This window comes from Cnephaeus nilssonii, assembly GCF_951640355.1.
Source record: "Cnephaeus nilssonii genome assembly, chromosome: 14".
NCBI lineage: Eukaryota > Metazoa > Chordata > Mammalia > Chiroptera > Vespertilionidae > Cnephaeus > Cnephaeus nilssonii.
In genome coordinates this window covers 45326778-45344457 of record NC_137085.1, presented here as the reverse complement: position 1 = coordinate 45344457, position 17680 = coordinate 45326778, and the positions used below count along the sequence as shown (strand labels likewise).

At 45.9% G+C, this 17680-nt stretch overlaps 1 protein-coding gene across 2 annotated transcripts in view; it reads right to left on the bottom strand.

The window, feature by feature from the left end:
* DMRT1 (doublesex and mab-3 related transcription factor 1) overlaps positions 1 to 17680 on the bottom strand; it is a gene marked incomplete at both ends in the record, with an annotated part of 101527 nt that overhangs the window by 72243 nt on the left and 11604 nt on the right. The window lies entirely within an intron of this gene.

Sequence of the window (17680 nt, the reverse complement as noted above, 5' to 3'; positions counted from 1 at the left end):
TGCTATTCAATGTTCATTCCAGGCTAGACTGTGAGGCTGTGTACTTTCTGCCACCCCCAGAAGGCCATTATCTGTAATTGCCCATTACCATGCATAATTATTTCTCTTAGCTTGGTCTGTGACCTCCAGGGTTGCACTGTTACAGCTAACTGCTCCGTCTTACCAAATTTGTGAAGGAAGCTTTTCTGATATTTTGTGCTTTTAATGGTATTTTCCAAAGCCAACATCGTGTTTTATAGGCACACTTTTCCCCAGTCAGGAACATTTCAGATCTCTTCCAGGTGCACCTTTCCTACCTCCGTGGAGTTTTACCTCCCCTCTAATAATGGGAAAAATAAAGTATAATCAACCCTCCATTATGTGGGAGCTGATAACCCATACTGGGAATTATCTGGAGCCCTTTACACTCCCTTTTCTTTGATTTGGTTCTTTAATTGTATCATGCTTTTTAAAGATGGCTACTAGGAAAAGGTGGAGATAGGGAAGGGAATAGGAAAAGGGTGAAATATTAAATCTCAAATTCAATATAGATGCTCCCACACATAGTGTTTTTTGAGTGGAAGAACTATGTTCAAATCAGTGGTTAAAATGAGATTTGGGGATTCCATGTACATTTAAAATATTAATTCTAGAACTGACATCTAGTGATACACCCCGAAGTGACACTTGCCATTTATCTCATTTTTCATCATTACAGGAAAAGAAAAAAGGGGGCGGGGATTGCTGGCTGTACACGTGGGTGCTGAGATGCTCAGCTATTTACTGGCATCTCTGTGTCTTCCTCACCAATGCCTCCTTCGGAAACCCCGCTGCACCACTTAGGTATGAGGTTGTGAGATGTACCTCAAAGCTATTAAAAGGTTCACAAAAAAGTCTGAGAGTGTGAAACCACCTAGGGCAGTGGTTGGCAAACTCATTAGTCAACAGAGCCAAATATCAACAGTACAACGATTGAAATTTCTTTTGAGAGCCAAATTTTTTAAACTTAAACTATATAGATAGGTACATTGTTATTAACTTAATTAGGGTACGTGGTATTTTGTGGAAGAGCCACACTCAAGGGGCCAAAGAGCCGCATGTGGCTCGCGAGCCGCAGTTTGCCGACCACTGACCTACTGTCTGTGGTCACTAACGGCCCCTGCGTCTGAGCCTGTTCCACCAGAATCTCCTGTGTGTGCACTCCCTTCATGTGCCATCGCCAAGTCCCCTCTGTCCCTCCTTCCTTCTGAATAAAGTTCCTCTGAAATGTAAAGAAGTCGATTCTAAAAATAAAACCTTGTCCATCTTTCAATAATAATTTTTACCCAAGTCAGGTAAGGTGAACCTCAGAGCAGATGTATGGCCCTCAAGGCTCTGCCAACTTAGGCTATGTGTATATAGACACACACATCTTATCTATATACTAGAGGCCCAAAGCACAAAATTCGTGCAAGAGTAGGCCTTCCTTCCCCCAGCTGCCCGCACTAGCTTCCCTCTGGCACCAGGAACCCGGGCTTCCCTCCGGCCGCCGGTAGGCACCTGGGACCTGGGCTTCCCTCAGAGCCCCAGCTTCATCCAGATCATCATCCAGAAGGATATCCAGTCTAATTAGCATATTATGCTTTTATTATTATAGAAGATATATAAGGTCAACCGATCACTATGACACACACTGACCACCAGGGGGGCAGACACTCAACACACAATCCTGTCTGGATTGGGCCTGCGGGGATCAGGCCAAAACTGGCTCTCCGACATCCCCTTAGGGGACCCGGATTGCAAGAGGGCACAGGCCAGACCAAGGGACCCCACAGGTACACAAATATGTGCACCGGGTCTCTAATCTATATACATAAAGAGGTAATATGCTAATTAGTCCTAACAGTGTCCTAGTCACAACCATTCAACAGGCTGCGTACACACAGGAGCTAGTGGGCAGGGACTGGGGTGGGGACTTGCACCACCGGGACATGAGGCTGCCACCGGGGGCAGTCCCCCCGGTGGAGGCACACACAGGCCTGCTGTGCCACCCGGCCCGGAGGGGGGCGTCAGGACAGAGGCAGCCCCCTCAGCAGAGACTCACACAGGCCCATGGTGCCGCCCAGCCCAGAGGCGGGTGTCAGGATGGGGGCGGGGCCTCGGCAGAGAGCTCTCAGGACTCCTGTGCCGGGGTCTGAAGGCGCGGAGAGGGAGAGAAGATGGGCAGTTAGGGGGTTTAGGCCAGGAGGGGAGAGCAGAATGGCAGTTAGGGGGATCAGGCCAGGAGGGGAGAGCAGATAGGCAGTTAGAGGGATCAGACAAGGAGGGGAGAGCAGTTAGGGGGATCAGGCCGGCAGGGGAGAGCAGGTAGGCAGTTAGGGGGATCAGGCCAGGAGGGGAGAACAGTTAGGGCCATCAGGCCAGCAGGGGAGCAGTTAGGGGAATCAGGCAGGCAGGAGAGCAGTTAGGGGCAACAGACAGGCAGGCAGGTGAGCGCTTAGGAGCCAGTGGTTCTGGATTGTGAGAGGGATCCCAGATTGGAGAGGGTGCAGGCCAGGCTGAGGGACCACTCCCCGTGCATGAATTTTGTGCAGCAAGCCTCTAGTCTACACTAATAAAAGAGAAACATGCAAATTGACCATCACTCCACTACGTCCACCAGCCAATCAGGAGGGAATATGCAAATTAGAAGGACAAAGATGGCGGCCGCCCAGTTGCTCCAGGCATCGAGTGGCCAGGTGGGGCAGGACACCTACTATGAGAGGGAGGGCAGGGGGCCGAAGGGATCTACAGAAGCAGCACTCTGGCTGCAGCAAAGACAAAGACTGCAGACTCCAGAGTCTGCAGCGAAGACAAAGAAGACAGACTCTGGCCGGAATCTGCAGCAAAGGCAGCAGACTCCAGCCGGAGCTAAGGCCTGGGTCCCAGGTGCCAGAGGAAAACTGGTGCTGGAAGCCAAGGGAAGGAAGGCCTATTGCACAAATCTCTTGTGCAACAGGCCTCTAGTCTATATATATAAAAGCCTAAGCAATCGTTCAACTCGTAGCTATGACACGCACTGACCACCAGGGGGCAGATGCTCAACGCACAGGCATGGAACCATGGAACAGACTGATGAATCTCAGAAGGAAGGGGAGAGGGAGAAGGGCGGGAAGAGATTACCCAAAGATCTTATATGCATACTAGAGGCCAGGTGCACAGATTCTTGCACCAGTGGAGTCCCTTGGCCTGGCCTGTGGGATCGGGCCAAAACTGGCTCTCCGACATCCCCTGAGGAGTCCTGGATTGCGAAAGGGTACAGGCCAGGCCGAGGGACCCCACTGGTGCACAATCGGGGCGAGGGATGTGGGAGGTTGGCCAGCTGGGGAGGGGCTGTGGGAGGGCTCCAGGGCATGTCCGGCCCATCTCGCTCAGTCCCGATCAGCCCCAGCAGCAAGCTAACCTACTTATTGGACTGTCTGCCCCCTGGTGATCAGTGCATGTCATAGCAATTGGTCGTCTGTCTGCCCCCTGGTGGTCAGTGTACATCATAGCAAGCGGTTAAACGGCCTTAGCATATCATTAGCATATTATGCTTTGATTGGTTGAATGGACAAGCGGACGACCAGACCCTTAGCATATTAGGCTCTTATTATATAGGATTCTCTAGTATATATGTATATACATGTATATAAGCACACAGATGTATATATCTGTCTATGTATCAATCAACATCCTAACTGCAAAGTCAAACCATAACTGAAAGAAATGATTACCTAGAACTAAGCTGGGCCTGTCAACTAAAACGTTACCATGGCAACAAAGAAACAGCACCACAGAAGCCATATAACCAGTCACCTTTTCACAACTACAGTCACAGTCCCCTAACATCTCTTTATTTTTCTCTGCTAGTGACCTGTGTTGTACAGATTTTGTCCATCCTGAGCTCCAGCAATCTAACATGCTCCCAGAAATGCCATTTCACAGGAAGGTCGCTAGTATCAAGAACTATTTAGCAGCATAGTCGTCCAGCCCTTATCCATGGGAGATATGGACCAAGACCCCAAGAACCCTACATATACTATACTCTTTCTTACACATACATACCTACGATAAAGTTTAACTTATAAATTAAGCACAGTAAAAGAGTGACAATAACTAATAAGAAATGGAATAATTAGCCCTGGCCCGTGTGCTCAGTGGTTAGAGTGTTGACCAAGCACGGAAAGGTCGCTGGTTTGATTCCCCATCAAGGGTATGAACCTGCAACCCAGGTACATTCTCTGGCCCAGGGAGGGGCATGTTCGAGAGGCAACCAACCCATGTGTCTCTTACATGGATGTTTTTCTCCGTCTGTCTCTCTCTCTCTCTCTCTCTCTCTCTCTCTCTCTCTCTCTCTCTCTCCCTCTCTCCCTCCCTCCCTCCCTCCCTCCCTCCCTTCCACTCTAAAAATCAATGGGAAAAATAATTTCTGGTGAGGATTAACAAAAAACACACAGAACAATTATAACAATATACAACAGTAAAAGTTCTGTGACTGCTCCCTCTCTCATCTCATTGCACTGTACTCACCTTCCTTGTGATGATGTGAGATGATGCAACTCCCAGTGACGAGATGAAGGGGGGTGGGTGACGTACGCGTTGTGACACAGGGTACTGTTCACCTGACGACAGCCACACTTTACGGCTTCTCCGTGGCACATCTGAACTGCCAGCATCACCACCCGCGCTGGTGGGGCCTTTACTAAGTCACATAAGGGTGGCTGAACACAAGCGCTGCAACGCCCACGGCAGAGCTGATAACCAACGCCCACGGCGGAGCTGATAACCAACGCCCACGGCGGAGCTGATAACCAAGATGGCGGCTACCATGTCCCACCAGCGGGAGCTGGTGCAGCGGGACAAAGCGTGGTCACGTCCCAGGGGGGGCATCGCGATATTTCATCACGCCCCTCAGAGTGGCGCACAGCTGAGACCTTCCAAAGCGAAACCACCGAAGAGGGAGGCCTGTCCTCAAACAGCACCTGGAACCCTCTGAGGGGGCCGGTCTGTGGCGGTGGGAGGGGTGCATAAGCTCTAAACCGGAGGGCGGAGGGCCTGGGTGCAGGGCGCCCTCTCTGCGGCAAAGGGGGCGCGGCACCTGGGACCCTCTGGCTGCGGCAGCCACCCGCCTCACCGGTGCTGCTCAAGGTTTTTTTTGTCTCAGAGACAATACTGGATTGGCAAGTAGGAGAAAAAAGATTTTTTTGAAACCACCCATGAGGCAAGGGTCATTATCTGAACAACAAAAAAAGCACTTACTCCTACAGGCACACAAGTTTTAAATCTAAGTTGGTTTCTTTTTCCCAGGAAAGAAAACAACAAAATAGGCAGCGCCTCCAGACTCACCTGGGTGTTCCCTCTCATCCCCGGACTAGAGACCAGACACAGACCAGACAAGCAGCAGGCAGGCTGACGAGACTGCAATGCTGTGTCAAAGGGTTTCAGAGCTGAAGAGCTGAGCTCAGTGCAAAGATGAGGATGGGTGCTGTCCCAGGAAGGATTCCCCAGAAAGTCAACCCCAGGGGAGATAACAGCTCTTCTTTCATATAGGTCAGTGATGGCGAACCTATGACACGCATGTCAGCACTGACACGCGTAGCCGTTTCTGATGACACGCGGCCGCATGCCGAGGATGAAACATTTGCTGCTCCTGAGGATGAAACATTTGCGACTAGAGTCTTGGAGTTAGTTTTTTCCTCAAAGTGACACACTACCCGAGTTATGCTCAGTTTTTTGGCGAAGTTTGACACACCAAGCTCAAAAGGTTGCCCATCACTGATAGGTTGAGCAGTCACTTGCCCCAGAAAGGTCAACTTGTGAGAAAAAAAAAACGCTCAAAAACTCAACCAATTCATTCATTCACTCAATACCAACGGAGTGCTCAACCATCTATCTCCAAGGTAAAAAGGGTCACTTTATCATGGCATTACCATATGCAGACGCAGATGCCTTCAAGTTCAGCTGAATGTGAAACTAGGAAACCCACAACTGCACAGCATGCGTAGCACTTTATTTATTCCAAGCCCAAATACAGACAGTGCAGCTAAAACAAATGTGTAGACAAGGAGAAAAGACAAACGGTGCGGCAGAAAATATGCCACCTTAAGAAAAATGAAGAAAATAATAAGCAACAGATTATTAAATCCTCAGGCACTGAAAAAGCAAAAATAGGGAGGAGAAACAAAGTCACTGCAGATTAAATATGGAGAGTTTTAAGCCAATTATAAAAGATCAAAGAGAACAAGAGAGGGGAGGAGTAGCCTTACAAGTAACCGAGATAGGAGACCTTGGGAGAAATATGACCAGGAGAAAATCATTCCGGTGTACCGTGAAAGTAATCTAGGGATGACTTTAGAGAGAAATTCACTAGACACCACTGCTAGGAGAACAGCATGGGGACAGAAATCAAAGAGCTCTTTATTTTAAAAAAGCACACAGTTCCAGGGGGAAGGTACTTCCTATGTAGAACAACAAATAGGATTGGCAAGGTGAAATGTATCAGTGAGAAATGACAGTGGCTTGAGCCACATTTTGGATTTTTTTAAAAATATATATTTTATTGATTTTTTACAGAGAGGAAGGGAGAGGGATAGAGAGCTAGAAACGTCGAGAGAGAAACATCGACCAGCTGCCTCCTGCACATCCCCCACTGGGGATGTGCCCGCAACCAATGTACATGCCCTTGCCCGGAATCGAACCCAGGACCCTTCAGTCCGCAGACCGACGACGCTCTATCCACTGAGCCAAACCGGTTTCGGCACACATTTTGGATTTCTATGCCATCAACCTCTGGCTCGGAAATTCGGCGTGGCCTTCATCACATGCCACCATGGGCAAAGGGAAGAAGCAACAGTTGTGGACGAGTGTCCCTGACACTCACCTGGCACTTTATGTTTTACCCCCAATAAACATCTGACTGTGACCCCTTTGAATAATGTCGACTTTCTCAAAAGTCTTAACCATTACTAACTATCTTAAATTTTACCCAAGAGGAGCTAAACTAAAAAATGAGCCGCTGCCCTGGCCGGGTGGCTCAGTTGGTTGAAGTGTCGTTGCGGGTTCCATTCCCAGTCAGGGCATATACCTAGGTTGTGGGTTCAGTCCCCAGCCGGGGCATGTATGAGAGGCAACCAATCGATGTTTCTCTCTCTCCCTTCCTTTCTCTAAAATCAATAAAACATACCCTCAGGTGAGGATTAAATTTTTTTTAAGCTGCTAATGCAAATGTTGCTAACTTTTAATTTCACATCACCTTTCATTTATGGAATATGCTGCAATTTACACATATTCTTTCAGATGCTACCCACAATCACTCCATGAGGTTGAGAGAGCAGGAACTATGCTCCCCAGAAGAGGAGCCGGCTGTGGCTTAGAAAGGTGCCCTGCACCCAAAGGAATACAGCAGGAGCTGGAATCAGGATTAAACCCAGGCCTCGGATTCCAGGACTGGAACCTTCTTACAATGACATAAAAAACACAGACAACCCTGCTCTTCACCTTTACTGTGAGTAATTAACTCAGTGTATTTTCCATTTTTTTGTGTTATCAATATACCGGACATACTGCCAAGGGATCCCCATTACAACCAGCACATATATGATCAAGAATAATGCCCGACTTACTAAACTTGTCTTTCCTACATGAGATTATACAGACCACTCTATAACTATAAGGAGACTAAAGGCTTATGGTACAACTGAATTTACAGACATGATAATAACATAGCACTCACTGATACTACAGAAAAATACATCTCAAGAAAAGGAGAGAGCCCAGCCGGTGTGGCTCAGTGGTTGAACATCGACCAATGAATCAGGAGGTCACGGTTCAATTCCTGGTCAGGGCACATGCCCCGGGTTGCAGGCTCCATCCCCAGTAGGGGGCATTCAGGAGGCAGCCAATCAATGATTCTCTCTCATCATTGATGTTTCTCTCTCTCTCTCCCTTCCTCTATGAAATCAATAAAAATATTTTTAAAAAAGAAAAGGAGATAAAGAGAGAAGAGAGCTCTGGACATCAACTATTTTATTTACTCTATAACTGGATACAAACTGTTCACCTGATTTAGTAACCTGGCTACCTACTGGGTCCCAAATTAGTACTATCAATGCAGGGAATGAGAATGGGCTTTGAGTCACAGGCCTGGGTTTGAATCCCAATCCCACCACTTAATACATGTGCAATCTTGAGCATGTTATTAAACCCCAATTTCCCTACAAATGGAAAAATAGTTCCTATTTTACAGAGTTGCTGTAAAAGATTAAATAAGAATATAAATAACGAAACAGCTAAAACAACACCTGGCATAAGGCAGACACTCAGTAAATGAGAGCTAGCAGAGTTGTAATTATTACTACCACCGCTGAAAGCGTAACGCCAGAGTTGTGGATTGAACAAACTATATTCCAAAGGCAAAGAATAAAGCATTGTCCACTCTCCGAGCTTCACAACAAGGAATTAGGAAAACATTATTCACAATCACACATGAATCCTCAGTGTGAAAAACATCCCTTATTCCTGCCATTCTGACCTTGGCAACACAAACTAATGTGAAAATTACATATCATTGTTTCATCACCCTTATTAAGCTTTGTGTTTTCAGTTCTACCCAATTTTCCCCTGCTCCTAGATGCAAGCTTTTGTTCGCTGTCAAACTCCTTTCCAATGCTGTAAATAACCTCTCTCCCTCTTTTATATTACCTTTCAAATATTTATAGACTGTTATTCTCCTTCTCTCTAAGCCATACATCATTTTTGTTGCCCTTCCCCTGGATTCTCTCTAGTTTATCTACATCTTTTAGAGAAAAACAAACCCAGGTGCTTCAGGATGAAAACAGCACACCCAAAGCTAACCACCCCAAACCAATGAGGCCCCTTATTCAAAAGCCACAAGGAAATTCTTTGATGTGCTTCTTACTCCTTTTCTCCTGTAACTCATAATTCCATCTCCCAGATAAAACTGAGGCAGAGAGTGATAAGGAAAATGAACGCCACCCTCACCACGTGGATGGCCAGGGCTCTAAGAGACAGCAGCTCCTAGGGTGGGATGCCACGGGACAGTCTCAGATGGGGCTCACACTCGCTAATGAGGAACTGTGCATGGCCTGTGTTGCTACTACTTGTTCATTCCTTCCCCGTCCTCTGCATTTGATGTGAGTGTATTCGAATAGCGTCCTTGAGACTCCCTTGATGCTTTGCTTTGCCCCTAATGAAAAAAATCTGTCATTAATTTTCAAAGCACACAGGTTTGGGAGTATTTTTAAAACTGAAAATTGTTCAAACTAAACACTTAAAAAGACTATGCTTTTCAACAACTGGACCCCACCCCATAGTGGGCAACAGGTGGACTCACCTGGTTCAGGTTTCTCACATTTCTTCTGGAAGGCGGTGATGTCAAAGTGTCTGTCCCCTGCCGAAAGTTCTGTGCCGACACCCCCTATCTCTTAATCTGACATACATGTCCCAAGGTGTCTCAAATGTGTGCCTCCCAAACTGTGAGGGGCAGCAAATCCTTATGGTGCTTTACCTGTTTTACTCAAAGCAACTACCTCATCTCAGCGCCTTGCGTATTTGAGTGGTCATACACTCCCCGCTGCCTTTAGAAAGGAGAGATGGCTAACACTAAAGACATACAGGCAGCCCTTGAGTTACGTCGGAGATCCGTTCCTACTCGATTTTCACGGTAAGTCAGAACCCACCTATATAAGCACCTACGTCACTCATATGGAGCACATACACAGCAGTAATGAAGTAAAACAGTAAAAAAAAAAAATTTTAAAGAAAGGTAATTCCTGACCTTTACTTGTGGTAAATAAATAATAAAAAACATAAAGCACATATGTACATACTCGAAATGACGGAACTTTTTTTTTTATATATAAATACTGTAAATGGGAGATGGCAACGTAACCACGAAACAACGTACGTCGAGTCCGACATAACCCGAGGACTGCCTGTATATGTCTTTAGTGTTAGCCATCTCTGAAAAATTAGTAAAATAGAAAAATAAAAGTAAGACCAGGACAAGAAGAGGGAAGCTTACTCTAATTATTTCAATGTGAGGGTCAATACATTTACTCTATATGAGCATTAAGATATATCTCTGAGATTCTTGGCAGCTGGGGTGGAGGGAAATGGGATAAGTCACATAATCCTCACCCAGAGAGAGAATTCTTGTGATGTTTCTCCTTATAACTTAATTTTTGCAACAACAACAAAAAAAACACCAAAAATAGTTTATGGTTACCAGGCAGATCATGTCCAGGATCATGTCCTCATATTAGAATCTGAAACATGAATTCTATGACATGTTTCTGTACTTCATCATATCTTACAAGGAATTACATAAATATGTTAGTTGAGCACAACAATTCTGCCAGATAAACTGGACAGACATCATTAATTTATTCATTTGTCCTCTGAAGAAATAGACAAAGCAATTAAGTTAACTGCTCAAAATCAGAGAGGCAGTGAGTAACTGGGCAGGGTCTTTGGACTCCAGATCTGGGTTTTTTTCAATGACATGGAGCTTCCTCCCCAGGTACAAAGTTATCAAGGTAACAAAAAGCTCTTTTTCCAGTTGTCTTCAAGCCTTAAGAACTTCAGTCAAGCTTCTACCACCATTTACCATTCTCTCAGGGGCAACCTGGCACTGCCATGTGGTAACAACAGCTCACCCTGGGGGAAGCATGACCCAAACGTGTTCCACTTCAGTCAAAGAGAGCAGTTAAATTTCTTTAAAACCAGTGGCCCAGTGCATGAAACTCGTGCACGGGGGGGGGGGGGGGGGGGGGGTGTGGGGTGTGTGTGCGGCGGGGCGGTGTTTCCCTCAGCCCAGCCTGCACCCTCTCCCATCGGGGACCCCTTGGGAGACATCCCTCTCACAATCTGGGACCGCTGGCTCCTAACCGATCACCTGCCTGCCTGCCTGATCACTCCTAACTGCCTCTGCCTGCCTGCCTGCCTGCCTGCCCCTAATTGCCTGTGCCTGCCTGCCTAATTGCCCCTAATTGCTCTCCCCTGCCTGCCTGATCACCCCTAACTGTCCCTCCCCTGCCGGCCTGATCTCGCCCTCAACTGCCCTCCCCTGCTGGCCTGATCTCGCCCCCAACTGCCCTCCCCTGCAGGCCTGATCTCGCCCCCAACTGCCCTCCCCTGCTGGCCAATTTGGTTCTGATTGGCTGGTTTCTATGCCAGTCAGCATCAAAAGCTCTGACTCCTAGGCAGTCACTGGCTCCTCACAGTTGACCCAGATTTGGTTCTGATTGGTCGGTTTCTATGCCAGTCAGCGTCTCCGGGCCTATCTCCGGACCTGATAAGAGGCGGGGCTGATCAGCAGCCCCCGCGGAGGCACGGCTGCTAGTGAAGCCCAGAGAGAAAGAGAGAGGCAATGACTGATAAACAGCTGCTATGGAGGCTGCGGAGCAGACCCTTCCTCTCTCTCTGGGCCTCTCTCTGGGCCTAATCTGCAGCCCCCTTGGCAGTCAGTGCTGGGTCGCTGCGCCTGTACTGGCAGCAGTCAGTGCTGGGTTGCCTAGACAGTATACCCTCCTCCTTAGTCATGCCATACCAGTTAATTGTATACCAAACTAGTGGCCTGGTGCATGGATTCTTGCACATTGAAAGGAAATAAATTAGAAGGTGGCCAGCGGGGTGGGACTGGGTGAAATGGGCCGTACACACCCTAGAGCCAACGTCCTGCGGAACCTCCCCAGCCAGCCCCACCTAGGGCGGTGCCTTGACTCAAAGGGCATCTGTGGAGTAAGTGGGGTCCATCGGCCTGGCCTTGGGGGATGGGGCTGAAACTGGCTTTCCGACATCCCCCAAGGGGTCCTAGAGTGCAAGAGGGCACTCTGCAAAGTTGCTGTTGCTCAGTAGCTCCTGCATTGAGCATATGCCCCCTGGTGGTCAGTGCGTGTCATACCTACTGGACAGTCGGACGGTCACTGCGCATGAAATTGCGCAGGACCCAGAGTCCCTCCCACCGCCACCGCGGGACCCATCAATGCACCTACTGGTGACCGGTCATTTGGTCGTCCCAGTGTTCTGGCATTCTGGCCACTGGCTTTTTATAATATAGATGGTAACAGAGAAACTTCTAAGTCACAACACTGGATGTGATTGTGAAATGGTTCAATCACTGGGGCTGTTAGCTTAACCTGAGATCTGCCCATGGTTAAACTGAAATGAAGAGCAGAAGTTGGAAGAATATAAAGACATCAGGTTTAGCTGTGCTACTATGTTCTAGTATGGCCCTTTTCACTTGGCCTGTCTAATGATCCACCAGGAACTGAAAGAATCAAGACTCCTGCTCTGCTGCATGACTCCAAAATGTGCAGTGACCAGAGCTCAGTCCTTAGGCTCCTCTCATCTTTGCAGTCTGTCCCAGCTAGTCTCATGGTTTGAAATACCAAGGGTGTGTGTGTATGTAGGCGGGGGCATGGTTTGCAACTCATATCACAGAGGGCCAACTTCTATAATAAAAAAGACCCCCCTAAATATGGGAGAGATTCAATAGAGAAATGTGCTAAAGACATGCACGAATGGTTCACAGAAAAAAAAAAACAATATATAAATGAAAAAAAAAGTTCAAATTCACTAACAAAGGAAAAAGGGATTAAAATCTATCTTACCTAATAATAGACAAACATGTAAATTGACCGTACCTCCGCTATGCCCACAGCCAATAAGAGTGAGTATGCAAATTAACCCAACAAAGATGGTGGGCTAATTTGCATATACAGGCATGGAGTTGCCAGGAGGGGCGGGATGCTTGCTATGAGGGGGAGGAGGGGCGGCAGAGGGAGCTACAGGAGCAGGGCTCCGGTCAGAAGCAAGGACTTGCCGGCTTCCGGGCGGACTGGGAGCAGGGACTTGCTGGCTCCCGGGCAGCTGGGAGTGAAGCCAGGGGAAGGAAGGCCTATTCTTGTACGAATATCATGCAACAGGCCTCTAGTATTAAATATATTTGTGTTCTATCTAGACATATAAAAGCCTAAGTGACCATTATAACCTAACAACCGAATGACCAGTGGCTATGATGCACACTGACCACCAGGGGGCAGATGCTCAATGCAGGAGCTGCCCCCTGGTGTTCAATGCGCTCCCACAGCCAACCTCCCGTGGCCAGGCAACCTCCTGTGATCCCTGCCCTCCCCACCCCACCCACCCCGGCAGCTGGCCCCAATTGGGACTGGGCCACACAGCCCTGATTGGCCCCAATTGCTGGCCAGGCTGAGGGACCCCACCCATGCACGAATTCGTGCACCGGGCCTCTAGTTGTTATATAACAAACTACCACAAATTTAGTGGCTTAAAAGAGCACACATTATTGTACAGCTCTGTGGGTCTGAGTCTGATTCAAGTCTCTCCAGGCTAAAAATCAAGGTGTCTGCAGGGCTGCATTCCCTTCTGGAGGCTGGGGAAGGCCTGTTTCCTTGCTCATCCAGGTTGCTGACAGAATTAATTTCCTTGCAGTGGTAGGACTGTGGTCCCGTTTCCTTATTAGCTGTCAGCTGAGGGCAGTCCAAGCTTCTAGAGAACTCCTCCATTTTTTGGCTTGGGACCTCCTTCTTCCATCTTCAAATCCAGCAACAGTGGGTCAATTCCCTCTCACACCTCAAAACTCACCTTCTCCTGCATCTTTTTCTGTTGTGGCATTGCTGGCGTAGCCAGCTAAGGTTCCCCACTTCTGAGGATTCATGCCATTAAAATTAGCCCTCTGGAGAATCGAGGATCATCTCCAATCTCAGGATCCTTGACTTCATCACATTTGCAAATTCTCTTTTGCCATGTAAGATAACACCTTCACAGGTCACTGGACTGAGGTGCAATCATCTCTCTCGGGGAGGGGGGGGGCATTATTCTAATAACCATGCCAACATACAACTCTCCACCTTTCAGACTGATAAAGCCTCAATGATAACCTAGTATTGGCAGTGCTGTAGCAATCTCTCTCTCTGGAGAGAGTGTCACTGACAATATCTATCAAATTACATGTAAATTTGCCTCCAAAACTGACCCCCTGTCCCACTATTTCTTTCCATCTCCACTACCCACACTACAGTCCAAGTTGCTCTCCCCTTTGCCTGGGCAACTGCACAGCCTTCACTTGCATTCCTTCAAACTACACTCCACACAGCAGCAAGAGAGCTTTATAAAAAAGTAAATCAGATCATGCCTGTCACTGCTTCAATGCTCCACTGACTTCCCATTGCACTCAATGAAATCCCAACTCTTCCCCTGGCCTACAAGCCTTGGGAGACACAGCCCCCAGTAACATCACCCTTGCTCTCACCACTCCAGATTCCTGGCCTAAGGGAGTTCTCCCCTTGCTGCACCTTCTGCCTAAAAGACTCTTTCCCCAGACCTTAACCACAATGGCTCATTAGGACTCAAGACTAGGTCCAATTTAGTCTCCTTAGAGAGGCCAGGTCCTCTTTCCCTAACCACACTATCAAACAGCCACTATTCCTTCAAGTACTTCCATCTTATCACTTAATCTTTCTTCATAGCACTTGTCACTTTCTAAAAATATCTTGCTTATTTATTGGTGTACTTATTTATCAACAGTCTCCCCATTGGATATATAAGAGACCCACGAGAGACAGATGTTTTATGCACTGCTGTATATCCCATGCCTAGAAAAGGGTCTGACCCAATGCAGTCACACAATGAATAGTTGTTGAATGAGTGAAAAATAAAACAGAAAAATAGAAGGAAGAAAGGGAAGAAGGGGGGGGGGGTGGGGAATGAAAAGTGTCTATAAGATTTAGTTCATCAAACATTTATTGGCGTTATGGATCCAATCTGCTTCCCTGAGTTAATGCGTATTCTATATTTTAGATAAACCCCTAAACCTCAGGACCACAGTTAAGGAGTAAAACAAAAATAGGGAGTAGTTTTGTAAGTGCTGAAATCAATACTGAAAGTATTCTGTTAGTACACATTGGCTTGAACTCATATTGTATGGCTAAAGTATTATCTAAAAACACTTACTGCCAATAAAAATCTGAAAATTTTGCTCTCATTATAATACTGAATTACTATTTTCTTTTGACAAGCCAGGTATTCATAGTTTATTTTAAGAGTTTATTATGCATTTTTTCTGAAAAGCACATTTAATGGTGTTGCACACTAAAACCAGATTAGGGATTGCGAAGTCCGCCAACAGAGAGAGATGAGAATAAACGGGGTTTGAAATGTAAATCTGGTTCAGCAAGAGGGATCAATATTTACATGAATTTGCTTAGGGGGGTCAAAAAGGTTGTTATATCGATTTTTTTATATATATATAAATTGAAAAGTAAGACACCTTCACGTGGAGACAGACATGCAGATCTGCACTTACATAGCTGCCTGTGACAATGGCAAAAGGAACCCTGACAAGTCAAGAACCAGTGAGACGGCAGCTGGAACCATGAGAGGGCCACAGGCACACCTATCCATTTCCTTTGCTTCCTGGAGCAACACGGAGCACTACCAGGCTCAGAGCCCAGATCATCTGGCAGAGGTATAGAATTTACAGAATCCTGCCTAAGGTGTTAGCTGACATTCCCCGTGCACCCTTCCCTGTAAACCTCAGGCCTTTGAGAAACTTCAGAGTCCTCATTATTTCAGAAATACAGATTAGACCAGCATATAAAACAAAGAGAGAAGTCAGCAATAAAGCGAGAATTTAGAGGCTGGGAAAAGAAGAAAGAGAGGAAAGAGAAAGGATGCTGACAGAGATAAAAGGAATCATCTCGTGTGAGTCTACAGGTGATTTCAAAGGCCAAGAAGCTTTGAAGAAAGCTGACCTAGCAAAACAACATATGGGTCAGAAAGGTGTCTACAAGGTTCAAAGAGTAGGAAGTGGCTGAGGGGGTGGCCAATGGACAGGATCACTGGACCAGCAGATAACCAGGAATCCACGGTTCAAAGAGTCCAGGGGAATACTGTGGAACAGGCGAGTGAAAATAATGACACAGATGAGCTTTTGGACATCCCAAGTTTCCTACAGCAGCAAATGCAAGGCTGTATCCTACTATGACACTACCTAGTGTCGCCATCTTTAAAAGTTCTCCAATGCCACAACCGGCTGTTGGCAGTAAATTCTAAGACAATCCTTGAAACGACCATATTCCCATTGATAACATGAAGGACAGCTGTCCATTTTAACCATCTCTCAGGTTTTCTCTTGTGCTTTCCACAAAAGTGATGGTAGTCTTCCACAGTTAGAAACTCAAGTTCCTAGAGCAGAAGAATTCCCTCTTCCTCATTCTAAGGAAATGCTTGTCACCCAAGGTCTGAAAAGTTGCTTTTCCTCTTCAGAAACAAACCAGCATTTCTACTGGCCAACAGCATGACAAAGACAGCCCACTGTGAGGGCCTTCAATGGTTTACTTCCTCCAGCACTGTTCCTTTCACCACAAGCTACATGTGATAATGAGGTAAAAGATAAACATATTTTAGATACTGAATATTAACATATTCCTAGTGATAATAAAGTGCAAACCTATCGAATCCTCCATGATCTAAACTTCTGGTCATCAAAAAGACTCTCAAAGGGTTTCATATCTGTAGTGTTTGCCAGAATGAAGGCATCTTATCCTTTAATTAAAAAATAAATAAATTAGAATTTTCTGAAATCCTCATACACTGCTGGTGGGGATGCAAAATAGTGCAGCCTCTTTGGGACACATTCTGGCAGTTCCTCAAAATTAAAATCATAGTGTTAACATATGACTCCGTGATTCCACTACTTAGTAGGGACCCAAGAGAATGAAACATATATTCAGACAAAAGCCAATGTGATAGAGTTATTACTCAGAATAGGCAAAAAGTATAGCAACCCAAATGTCCACTAACTGAAGAAAAAAAATATATACATGCACATACATATTTATATAAAATAATGGAATATTGCTTAGTTAAAAAACAGGAGTAGTAAGCACATGCTACTACATGGATGAGCCTTGAAAATACTATGCTAACTGAAAGATATCAAACACAAAATGATTCCATTTATATGACATGTCCAGAACAGACAAATCTAGAGACAGAAAATCTATTAGTGGCTGCATGGGGCTGGTATGGAGAATAACTGGTAGAGGGCGCAGTCTCTTTTAGGAGATAAAAATGGCCCACAAATTAGATTATGGTGATGGTTGTGAAACTCTGTGAATTTACTAAAAAACAAGGAAGTGTACACTTCAAAGAGATGAATTATACAGCATATGAATTAATACCTTAAACTATTAAATTATGTTTTAATGTTTAGCCATTTGAAAACATTATAAAACAAAAATGCACACTGAAGATCAATGACTAACTCTTGATACCTCAGGTTGGTTCATGATTACTATTCTAGTATTTTAAAGCACAACTTCAAATTTAACCAATGTTATTCATCCATTCAGCATCTACTATAAAGCCATGTACTATACTATGCACATGAATAAAATGCAATTCCTGCCCTTACGATTACATTTTTGTAAGAGATGTAAATGTAAACCAATAAAACGTTTTTATGTCTCTTACATATGCTGGTTACAAAACTTAATTTGTGACTTTAAACCCTGTATTTACCTTTTTTGTAACACTTTGTTTTCTAAATTTCCTTTCTCGTCAAAGGGAGATCAGTAGGTTACTTTCTGTGTTCTTCATTGTTGTAACTGCTTTACAGAAATACTGTTTGCAGAGGATATGAATACAACTAATT